The 12492-nt window shown below is 49.7% G+C and overlaps 1 pseudogene across 1 annotated transcript; it reads right to left on the reverse strand.

Annotated features, from left to right (window-relative positions):
• Positions 1 to 566: 566 nt before the first annotated feature.
• On the reverse strand, positions 567 to 12207 carry LOC140912230 (serine protease 27-like; annotated as a pseudogene). Its single transcript, XR_013635883.1, has 5 exons — positions 11836 to 12207; positions 11433 to 11595; positions 10811 to 11077; positions 1382 to 1557; positions 567 to 925 (listed from the first exon to the last, which is right to left on the reverse strand). The product of XR_013635883.1 is annotated as a serine protease 27-like (transcript).
• Positions 12208 to 12492: the final 285 nt, after the last annotated feature.

The following is a 12492-nucleotide window of genomic DNA, read 5'->3' on the forward strand; positions in this document are numbered from 1 at the left end:
AGGCTAGGAGGATGGAGGCCCCCCACAAGCCAATGCAGTGCCGGTGTCTGGGTGTGTGGTGGGGAAACTGAGGCAGGGAAGCTGGAAAGGGAAAAGCAGGCCAGAGAAGTGGAGCTGCCGGGGAAACAGGCCAGGAAAGATAATTACAGAGAGTGGAGGAAAAGGAAATAACAGTCCCTTCCTGAAAGCAGAGAGATATTTTGGCATCCAGAAGAGGAGGGTAAAGAGGCCTCGAAGGAGCCTGTGGGGTGGCTGGCAAAGAGCCGAAGAGAGGGATAAAGAGGTGGGGGTGGAGAATAGAAGGATATAAGGACACAGTCCGGCATTGAAGCAGGTGGGAGAGGGAGGCTACGGCTTGATTGCTTCTGTGTGTGTGTGTGTCCCTGCTGCCCCCTGCTGGAGGGAATCAGGACCCTTTGCACCCTCGTTAGCATTAGCAGCATTTGCACGGGCCCAGTTGGGATCAGGGCCATGCACCCATCTGAGGCAGAGATGAGCTGAACCCCCATCTGGAGGGGGCTTTCCTGGGGGCCTGGAGGGATGCGCTGGGGCATGGGGGGTGCATCTCACAGGATCATGGGGACAGCTGCAGCGAGGAGAAGCACGGCAGGCCGAGCCGGTGCAGCCCAAGCAGGCCCCTTATCTGCTTTGCCTGTTTTAATGTTGTGTGGGTGGGGGCGGCCCCCAAAATATTCCTTAGGACCCCCAATGGGCTAGCTCTGGTGCTGTTGCACTGCATGACTGACATGCTACAGATGGTGAAGGGTAGGGTGGTAACATGTCCCTGGATCCATTTGGCGTAGGGGGGCAGCAGGCTGTAGACCCCCGGGCGATTGGGGTTCCCGCATTCCACGCCCCAGCTCACCACCCCGGCCAAGAGCCACGTGCTGTCACATTCGCAGACCAAGGGTCCCCCGGAGTCGCCCTGCAGACAGCAGAACAATGGGGTCAATTCCTGGTATGTCCTTGAGGGGGCGCTGGCTCTGATCCGGGCCCAGGACAAGGGACTGGCCGGCTCAGGAGGGCAGGAATGGGACGTGGGACTTTTCCCTTCTAGGGGGCACCAGATCTAGCCCCAGGGAGGGGGACTGGCTGGCTCAGGGTGGGTGGGGAATGGGACGTGGGGCCTGTTCCCTTCTAGGGGGCACCAGATCTAGCCCGAGGGAGGGGGACTGGCTGGCTCAGGGTGGGTGGGGAATGGGACGTGGGGCCTGTTCCCTTCTAGGGGGCACCAGCTCTAGCCCCAGGGAGGGGGACTGGCTGGCTCAGGGTGGGTGGGGAATGGGACGTGGGGCCTGTTCCCTTCTGGGTGGCACTGGCTCCAATCTGGGATTAACTGCCATGGGGGGAGGGAGTCAGGGAATAGGATACAGGGTCTCACCTGACACGAATCTTTCTCCCCTTGCGGATACCCTGCGCAGATCATATCCTGCTTGATGGGATCGATCTCCTGAGGGTCGTCCGCGTATGAGCCGATTTTGAAGAGGCTGTTGCAGGCGTCTCTGTCTATCAGGGGCACCTGCACCTCTTGCAGCGTTTTGGGGGCTGTCAGGTTCCCTGAGGACAGACAGACGAACAGGGCCGAGTCACCCCCCATGGAGACAAGCCTTTCCACAGCTTCAGACCTCAATCGGCGGAGCATTGCCGGACAGCTCGTCCCCAGCCGCTGATGGGACTCCGGCACCAGCACTGCTCTGTGCTGACCAGCAGGGGGAGCCCTTGACCCTCACGGTTGCGTGGATCCGCCCAACTCCCCACCTTCCTGCGGAGCTATCCTGGAGGTCTCTCTCCCTGCCTCAGTTTCCACATCTGTAAAATGGGGATACCAATCCCAACCTCCTTTGTAAAGCTCTTGGAGATCTACGGGATGGATAGAACTAGGTACGAGCCAGTGATGTGTTAATACTAAAGGATCAAACCCACAGCCTCAGTTGCTCCCACCTCGCCACCAGCGGAGGGACCCGCTTCGGGCATGAAACCGCCGGACGCGGGCATCACTAGAGATCCATGCACAGAGCCCTAGCACCAGCCAAATCCCAGGCCGCAGCAGGATGCGCAAAGCTGCCACAGACTCTCACCCAGTGCAAAATCAGGGACCGTAAACTAGGCGTGGAAATTGGAGGGTGCAAAGACAAAGAAGGATGACAGTGGAGATTGCAGTAGCAACTCACGAGACCGGTGGTTTTCAAACGGCGGGTTGTGACCCAGTACCGGGTCACGGAATGTCAGGCCCTGGGTCGCGGCGGCTCTGGTCAGCTCCGCCGACCGGGCCGTTAGAAGTCCCTTCGGCGGTGCTGCCCAGCTAAGGCAGGCTAGTCCCTGCCTGTTCTGACACCGCGCTGTGCCCCGGAAGCGGCCAGCAGCAGGTCCGGCTCCTCGGCGGGGGGGCCATGGGGCTCCGCGCGCTGCCCCCGCCCCAAGCACTGGCTCCGCACTCCCATTGGCCAGGAACCGGCCACCACAGACTCTCCTAGGAGCCCGACCTGCTGCTGGCCGCTTCTCGGGTGCAGCGCGGTCGGCGGTGCCAGGACAGGCAGGAAGCCTGTGTCTGCACCCCCGCTGCCCCGCTGACTGGGAGCCGCCCGAGGTAAGCCTGTGCCCCAATCCCCTGCTCCAGCCCTGAGCCCCACCTCAACCCGGAGCCCCCTCCTGTACCCCAAACCCCTCATCCCCGGCCCCACCCCAGAGCCTGCACCCCCAGCCCAGAGCCCTGACCCCCTCCCCCACCCCAACCCCCTCCCCCAGCCCTGAGCCTCATCCCACACCCTGAACCCCTCACTCCCAGCCCCACCCTGCTGCCCTCACCCCCATACCCCAAACCCCTCCTCCCCAGCTCCATTGGGTCGCGGGCATCAACAATTTTCTTCAACCAGGTCGCCAGAAAAAAAGTTTGAAACCCCCTGCGCTCGACTGCTGCAGCTCCAGGCACAGAGCTAGCATGCTAGCAGATTCCCTTGCTTGGTGTGTGGATGTGAGAAACTAAAGCCTGACCGTGCTCAGTGTAAGATCAGAGGCTGTGATTGAGAAGTGGAAAGTAAGTGCTGTCCAAAGCCAGACAGGAAGGGCAAGCCAGCTCGCTACGGAGCAACCGGGCATGCACGCAGAGCGAAATTTTCAAAGCCAAAGCAGGCTTTCGCCAAAGGCAGAATCAGTGGGGCTAATATCCAAGAGGTGGAAATACCGGAGGCTTAAGCCAGCAGCACACTAGATGGCTGCAAATCCATGCATCCAACGATCACGCCGCAGGGTCACACTGACTGCATGACAGGGGTAAAGCAGGGGTGGGAACTGGAAAATGAAAGGCTGGTCCAAAGCCCAAAGAGGAATGATGGTGGAAAATAGCTAGCAATTGGCTAGCCTGCTATGGATCCATGCACAGAACAGTCACACGAATAAGTTATCTTGCCACAGGAAGATGTACAAAACTAAAACAATCTCTCACCCAATGCAAGATTAGGGGCTTTAAAGGTTAGGGTTAAGGCTAGGGTTGGGGGTAGAGTAGAAGTTATCTCTCTGCTTTCAGGAAGCGGCTGTTATTTCCTTTTCCTTCACTCCCTTTAGTTATATATAGAGGCCGGTAGGGGGAGAGAGAGCTGAGCCCTGGTTAGAAGGAAGGGCTTCTCTGACTAGGGGTCCTATAAAGGTAGCCAGCCAGTCGGAGAAGGGTACAGCCAGCAAACAGAGCTGTGAACAGGGGAGTTGGAGTGGGAGTCCTGTTGGAGGAGTTTAGAGGGAAGACTAAGAGAGGCAGGCAGAGGAGCAGCCAGGCTAGTGAAGGGAGTGGGGGGTGGTCTGACAGCATTGTGGTGCTCGTGAGGGGTTTGTTTTGCTGTGGGTGGTGGTGTTTTGCTTTGGTTTGTGTTTCCCGGACTAACAGGACTCAGGTGAGAAGGCGAAGACAGATAGAGAGGCAGCAGTGGGAGTGACCCAAGCAGTGGAAGACACAATGAAGATGAGTGGATGTGGAAGCTGCGGCATGTACATGATCCTGGAGGGGGGACCTGGAAAGAGTTTCGTCTGCATGAAGTGCCGCCTGATAGAGCTGACGGAAGAGAAGATCTGAGGTCTGGAGATGCAGATGGAGACTCTGGTTGAGTTTAGAAGGGGGTTCGAGCGGATGGTGGAGCAAAGACATGAGGAGGCTGAAGGGGAAAGCTCAGACTTGCAGATGGAAGCAGGACCGAAGAACTCTGAGGGGAGACTGCTGGGTGAGGAAAGTGGACAGTGGAAGCATGTGACTAAGAGAACCAGGCAGAGGAAAAGACGGGCTAGTGAAGGAGAAATCGAGCTCAGGAACAGGTATGCAGAGTTGGAAAATGAAGAAGGGGCACAGCAGGTGGTCACTGAAGGTGAGAGGGCAAGGAAGAAGAGAAGAGCAGCTAGTCCTATAGGAAGAGGGGAAGAGTCAGTGGAGATAACAACACCAAATATGAGCCCCAGGGGGATACGGGATGGGTTGCAGAGGATTGCAAAGGAGAATAGGAATCGAGAGGACTTGCAGCCAGAGGGAATAGTGGGGAGGGATAGCTCAGTGGTTTGAGCACTGGCCTACTAAACCCAGGGTTGTAAATTCAATCCTTGAGGGGGCCATTTAGGGATGGGGGCAAAATTGGAGATTGGTCCTGCTTTGAGCAGGGGGGTTGGACAAGATGACCTCCTGAGGTCCCTTCCAACCCTAATCTTCTATGATTCTGTGAACAGGGGATAGACTGGAGAATAGCACCGTCACCAGGAAAAGGCAGGTCTATGTGACTGGGGACTCCTTACTGAGAAGAATAGACAGGCCTGTAACAAGAGCTGATCCAGAGAACAGAAGGATGGGCTGTCTGTTGGGTGCTAAGTTATGGGATGTGGACCTGAAGCTGAAGAGGATCCTAACGGGAGTGGGAAAGAATCCACTGATCGTCCTTCATGTGGGAACAAATGATACTGGTAGATTCTCCCTGGAACGTATCATGGGAGACTATGCCAGGCTGGGGAAGACACTAAAGGAAATTGAGGCTCAGATCCTGTTCCTAGAGAAGGGCAACAAAGGTGTGACAAAATTATGCTGCTCAACAGATGGCTCAGACAGTGGTGCCATAAGGAAGGCTTTGGGATGTATGGCCACTGGGAGGCATTCATGGACAGAGGACTGTTCTCTCCGGATGGACTTCATCTGAGTAGGGAAGGAAATAGACTTCTAGGATGGAGGCTGGCACAACCGATCAAGAGAGCTTTAAACTAGGAATCTGGGGAAGATGGCTAGGAGATGTCCAGGTAATCTCCATGCCAGATTTTAACTCTGAGAGGGAAGAAAATGAAGTAAGAAAGGATACAGCCGTGGGTAGGAGAATGGACATAAGGCAAAAGGGCAGTGTGGATACCAGTCTAAAAGGTCATACTGGCTGTAGAATGACCGTGCCCAATCGGGTAAGGAATGTGAGCGAGGCCAAACAGCAAAAATTAAGATGTTTGTACACCAACGCGAGGAGCCTGGGTAACAAAATGGAGAAACTAGAGTTACTGGTGCAGGAAGTGAAACCAGATATTCTAGGGATAACAGAAACATGGTGGAATAGTCGTCACGGCTGGAGTACGGGTATTGAAGGGTTTGTGCTGTTTAGGAAAGACCGAAATAAAGGTAAAGGGGGTGGAGTAGCATTGTCTATCAATGATGAGATAGAATGTAAAGAAATAAGAAGCGATGGAATGGATAAAACAGAGTCTGTCTGGGCACAAATCACATTGGGGAAGAAAACTACTAGATCCTCCCCCGGGATAGTGCTTGGGGTGTGCTAGAGACCACTGGGACCCGATCTGGATATGGATAGAGACCTCTCTAATGTTTTTAATGAAGTAAATACTACTGGGAATTGTGTGATCATGGGAGACTTTAACTTCCCAGATACAGACTGGAGGACAAGTGCTAGTAATAATAATAGGGCTCAGATTTTCCTGGATGCGATAGCTGATGGATTCCTTCACCAAGTAGTTGCTGAACCGACTAGATTTTAGATTTGGTTTTGGTGAGTAGTGAAGACCTCGTAGAAGAAATGGTTGTAGGGGACAACCTTGGTTCCAGTGATTATAAGCTAATTCAGTTCAAACTAAATGGAAGGATAAACAAAAATAGATCTGTGACTAGGGTTTTTGGTTTCAAAAGGGCTCACTTTAATAAATTAAGGACATTAGTTAGGGAAGTGGATTGGACTGAAGAATTTGTGGATCTAAAGGCAGAGGCGGCCTGGGATTACTTTAAGTAAAAGCTGCAGAAGCTATCAGAAGCCTGCATCCCAAGAAAGGGGAAAAAATTCACCGGCAGGAGTTGTAGACCAAGCTGGATGAGCAAGCAGCTCAGAGAGGTGATTAAGAAAAAGCAGAAAGCCTACAGGGAATGGAAGATGGGAGGGATCAGCAAGGAAAGCCACCTTATTGAGGTCAGAATATGTAGGGATAAAGTGAGAAAGGCCAAAAGCCATGTAGAGTTGGACCTTGCAAAGGGAATTAAAAACAATAGTAAAAGGTTCTATAGCCATATAAATAAGAAGAAAACTAAGAAAGAAGGAGTGAGACCGCTAAACACTGAGGATGGAGTGGAGGTCAAGGATAATCTAGGCATGGCCCAATATCTAAACAAATACTTTGCCTCAGTCTTTAATGAGGCTAATGAGGAGCTTAGGGATAATGGTAGGACGACAAATGGGAAGGAGGATATGGAGGTAGATATTACCACATCCGAGGTAGAAGCCAAACTTGAACATCTTAATGGGACCAAATCGGGGGGCCCAGATAATCTTCATCCAAGAATATTAAAGGAACTGGCACATGACATTGCAAGCCCGTTAACAAAATTTTTTAATGAATCTGTAAACTCAGGGGTTGTACCGTATGACTGGAGAATTGCTAACATAGTTCCTTTTTTTAAGACGGAGAAAAAAAGTGAGCCGGGTAACTACAGACCTATTAATTTGACATCTGTACTATGCAAGGTCTTGGAAAAAATGTTGAAAGAGAAAGTAGTTAAGGACATTGAGGTCAAGGGTAACTGGGACAAAATACAACACAGTTTTACAAAAGGTAGATCATGTCAAACCAACCTGATCTCCTTCTTTGAGAAGGTAACAGATTTTTTAGACAAAGGAAAAGCAGTGGATCTAATTTACCTCGATTTCAGTAAGGCATTTGATATGGTTCCACAAGGGGAATTATTAGCTAAATTGGAAACGATGGGGATCAATATGAAAATTGAAAGGTGGATAAGGAACTGGTTAAAGGGGAGACTACAATGGGTCACACTGAAGGGTGAACTGTCAGACTGGAGGGAGGTTACTAGTGGAGTTCCTCAGGGATCGGTTTTGGGACCAATCTTATTTAATCTTTTTATTACTGACTTTGGCACAAAAAGCGGGAATGTGCTAATAAAGTTTGCGGATGATACACAGCTGGGAGGTATTGCCAATTTAGAGAAGGACCGGGATATCCTACAGGAAGATCTGGATGACCTTGTAAACTGGAGTAATAGTAATAGGATGAAATTTAATAGTGAGAAGTGCAAGGTCATGCATTTAGGGATTAATAACAAGAATTTTTGTTATAAGCTGGGGACACATCACTTGGAAGTAACAGAGGAGGAGAAGGACCTCGGAGAATTGGTTGATCACAGGATGACTATGAGCCGCCAGTGTGATATGGCCGTGAAAAAAGCTAATGCGGTCTTGGGATGCATCAGGAGAGGTATTTCCAGTAGAGATAACGAGGTGTTAGTACCGTTATACAAGGCACTGGTGTGATCTCACCTGGAATACTGTGTGCAGTTCTGGTCTCCCGTGTTTAAGAAAGATGAATTCAAACTGTAACAGGTACAGAAACAGGCTACTAGGATGATCCGAGGAATGGAAAACCTGTCTTATGAAAGGAGACTCAAAGAGCTTGGCTTCTTTAGCCTAACCAAAAGAAGGCTGAGAGGAAATATGATTACTCTCTATAAATATATCAGAGGGATAAATACCATGGAGGGAGAAGAATTATTTAAGATCAGTACCAATGTGGACACAAGAACAAAAGGATATAAACTGGCCATCAGGAAGTTTAGACTTGAAATTAGACACAGGTTTCTAACCATCAGAGGAGTGAAGTTCTGGAACAGTCTTCCAAGGGAAGCAGTGGGGGCAAAAGACATATCTGGCTTCAAGACTAAGCTTGATAAGTTTATGGAAGGGATGATATGATGGGATATCCTAATTTTGGCAATTAATTGATCTTCGACTATTAGCAGCAGATATGCCCAATGGCCTGTGATGGGGTGTTAGATGGGGTGGGATCTGAGTTACTACAGAGAATTCTTTCCTGGGTATCTGCATGGTGAGTCTTGCCCACATGCTCAGGATTTAGCTGATCGCCATATTTGGGGTTGAGAAGGAATTTTCCTCCAGGGCAGATTGGAAGAGGCCCTGGGGGTTTTTTGCCTTCCTCTGCAGCGTGGGGCACAGGTCACTTGCTGGAGGATTCTCTGCACCTTGAAGTCACCATGATTTGAGGACTTCAATAGCTCAGACATAGGTTAGAGGTTTCTTACAGGAGTGGGTGGGTGAGATTCTGTGGCCTGCATTGTGCAGGAGGTCAGACTAGATGATCATAATGGTCCTTTCTGACCTTAAAGTCTATGATTCTATTATCTTTAGGTGTAGGGTGAGCATAACTGTTAACTTGAAGGTCTAGGATGAGGGTTATTGGTGGGGTACAGCAAGATTTAGTGTTTGTGTTAGGGTTAAAGTGAGTTAAGTTTCATGGTTAATAGAGAAGGGTTAAAGTGTTCGTGTTAAGGTTGTGTTAGGGTTAGAATTAAGGGTTAGGGTTAAATGAAAAGGTTTGATTTAGGTAGGTTTGGAATGATTCAGTTTTGATCGGTAACTGTCAATTTCACCAAGCACACACAAAGGGAAGACAAAATATTTCCACTGATAATAACTGCAATTTACATAGAGGCAATGTAAGGAAAGTGCCGCTTGAGAACTCATTGTAGTCACACCTCAATGCGTATAAAACAGGTGGTAATGTATGCTACATAGAGCACGTAGTGACAGTTCTACTAAAACAGCTGGTGTCTGCATTCCCGGGGCACGTGCAGCAGGTAATTATGCAGCGTTAACAAAGCTTTCACCTTATGAATCTCATCATCTACTGGAATTAAATAATTAGTGTCTGACTCTCCCCCTATAATTTCCCACAACTGTGAACATTTAAATTGATAAAAATGGGGAGAAATGCTTAAAAATAAACATTAATATCATCCATCTAAATTATAAAAAAAAGTCAAATTCTGCCAAATCTAAATATGATCAGGGACCATAAAGTTTAGGACTGGGGTTAGGGTTAGGGTATAGTGTTATCTTTTGGTGTAGGGTGAGCGTAACTGTTAACCTGAAGTTTAAGAAAGCCGGTTATTGGTAGGGGGTAAGGTTAGGGTAAGTGTTAGGATTACTCTAACACTTGTTCGAGGTTAAGGTTGTGTTAGGGTGAGAATTCAGTGGTAGGGTTGAGTTTAAGGGTTAGATTCAGTGTTGAAAGTTAAGATTAGTCGTTAGGGTTAGGGTTAAATTTAAGGGCTAGAGATAAGATTAAGGTTAAAGGTTAGTATTAAGGGTTAGTGTATAGCTTTAGCTTTAGCGGTAGGGTAAGCATTTACATTAAATTTAAGGTTAACTTTTAGGGTTGGGACTGGGGTCAGGGTTATGTTTAGGGGTAAGGGTATATCAGGGGTAGAGAGCTAGATTTTTATTTAGATTAGTATTGCAGTTAAAGTAGGGTTATGCTTATCTAGGATTTACGGTTGGTGTTGCAGTTAAAAATAAGGTTAGGGGAGTAGGGGTAGGGGTATAACAGGGGTATAGCGCTAGATTTTGACTTAGGGTTAGTAATGCCCTTAACGGGGCTAGGGTTATGGCTAGGGTTAAGGGTGTACCTGTGATATAATATTAGAGTTTGATTTACTGTTAGCATTGAAGTCAATCGTAGGGTTATGGTTAGAGTTAAGGGTATAGCAGGGGTATAGTGATAGATTTGGATTTAGGGTTAAGGTCAAGAGTTAAGTTTTATGGTTAATAGTTAAGGATTAATAGTTAGGCTTAAGGATTATTTTGGAGATAAGGTTGTGTTAGGTTTAAAAGTAAGGGTTAAGGGTTATGGTTAGATTTAAAGGTTAGATCAGGGACCATAAAGGTTAGGGTGGGGGTGGGAGCTAGAGTATGGTGTTATCTTTAAGTGTAAGGTGAGGATAACTGTTAATCTGAATATTAAGGATAAGGGCTATTGTAGGGGGAAAGGATGGGGTAGGTTTAGTGTTGGGGTAGGGTTAAGGGTGGGAGTTAAGGTTATGTAGGGTGATAATTAAGGGTTAGGGTTGAGTTTAAGGGTTTAGATATAGGGTTAAGTATTAAGTTTGAGTGTCTAGGGTTAGGGTTAAGGGATACAGATAGGGTTCAGGTTAAAGGTAGCATAGAGTTTTAGCTTTAGCTGTAGGGTGAGCATTTAAATTAAATGTAGGGTTAAGTTTTAGGTTGAGGGGTGGAGGTTTGGGGTCTGGTTTGGGTTAAGGTTATAAGTGGGTCATTGTGCTTGATTTTGATTTAGGGTTATCATTACAGTTCAAAGTAGGGTTAGGGTTCAGGTGAGTATTAGGAATTAGGGTTAGGGGTTATGGTTAAGATTATGGAAGAATTATGCCCCAAAGCTGTTTTCCAGTCAACATTCAGGGGACCCCTAGAATCTTCTCCCCAATTAACCCCCAAAGTCCTACCATTTCCCCACAGCCCCCTATTCACCCCCTCACCTCCGTACTTAGTGTCACCCCAGCCGGTCACTCAGCACTCCATGCCCGTGCGGAACTCCACAGAGGAGGCCGGAAGGCAGATGGGGCAGATAACTCTGTTGAAGTTCACAGGGGTTTCCAACTCCACAAGTGCAATGTCACTGCTGGACCTGATATCAGTGTAGTTGGGATGGCGGTAAACCTTCTTGATGGGAAAAGATACCAGACTTTCAGAGGGGGTTCAGGAGCTGATATTCCCCTAGGTTCACATGATAGGCAGACGTGTCCCTGCAAGATACAAGAGGAATATAAAGGTGGTTCAACCAGCAATCAGATGCAGCCAACTCTGGGGTGGGGCAGCTGGGTACCAGCTGCATAATGACAACCGATGTGGATGGCTATCCTGAGGCTGAGATGCAGCTGCCTCTGGGGCAGGGCAGCTGGGGAACAGCAGCCCATAACGCCACACAGGGCTGGCTCGCCTGGCAATGAGATGCAGCCATCTCTGGGGTGGGACAGCTTGGTAATGGCTGTACAGTGACGCTGCATGGGGATGGTTCACCTGGCACTGAGAAGCAGCTGCCTCTGGGATGTGGCAGCTGGGGAACAGCCGCACAGGGATGCTCCCACCTGGGTTACTCACCCATTGAAGCAATGAGCTGCCGACACCACCCAGCTCTCAGCAATGAGGGACCCTCCGCAGACATGGTTGCTGCCTTCACGGATGCTGACCTGCCAGGGCCAGGACCCATTCTTGGCATCATTACCCCCCACAATGCGGGGAGATTCCATTGGCTGCTCACAAGCTGAGGAGAAAGGTGGGGAGCAGAGTGAATAGAACCCAGGAGTCCTCACTCCCAGCCCCCCCTGCTGTAACCCACTAGACCGCACTCCCCTTCCAGAGCTGGGGAGAGAACCCAGGAGTCCTGGCTCCTGGTTGCCTGGCACATAACCTCTATCCTGTCTTCCCTCCACAACGTCTGTCTCCCCACCCATGTGGTCTCACTTCTAAGGGCTGTTTCCCAGGTCCCCAGCCAACCACTCACCTTCCAGCATGGGCAGCTCCAGCAGCCTCCGAATGGCCAGCAGGCAGATTAGACCTCTCATGACCCACGGCCCTCCAGCTGCACCTGGGACAGAATCCTGAATGGGACAGGGAAAGCTGAGGGGAGGGAAATACAGATACACCCAGTTTCGTAAACAGAGGTATGAAAATGAAGAGCAGGTGGTGACAGGTAACAAGGGAACTTCCCTTCCGAGAGCTGGGGAGAGAACCCAACTGTCCTCGCTCCCAGCTTCCCCTCCTCTAGCCCACTAGACTTTACTCCCCTCCCAGAGCCGGGATAGAACCCAGGAGTCCTGGCTCCCCCCCATGTTCTAACCCACCAGACCCCACTCCCCTCCCAGAGGTCATTCATTGAGTTATTTCCTGGTTTCTGTCTCACTCCATTAAACCTGAAACAGTTTGTTCAAAGCAAATACAAGGTTTAATATTTAAACCCGGATGGAGTTGAACTCCTCTGTTAGCCACAAGCTCTGCTCACTCCTGTCTCCTCGCAGCCCCCTGCTGTCCCAGCCCCGGGCTCCCAGTCGTGTGATCTCCGGGTGGATATATTCATTGCCCCTTTGCTGCTTCTATCTAGTCCCCTTGCTTCGGTTGGTTCTTCCCCCAAAGCCAGAAAGCCATCTACTGTGTCTTGGTG

Source organism: Lepidochelys kempii, chromosome 6, assembly GCF_965140285.1.
Source record: "Lepidochelys kempii isolate rLepKem1 chromosome 6, rLepKem1.hap1, whole genome shotgun sequence".
Classification (NCBI taxonomy): Eukaryota; Metazoa; Chordata; order Testudines; family Cheloniidae; genus Lepidochelys; species Lepidochelys kempii.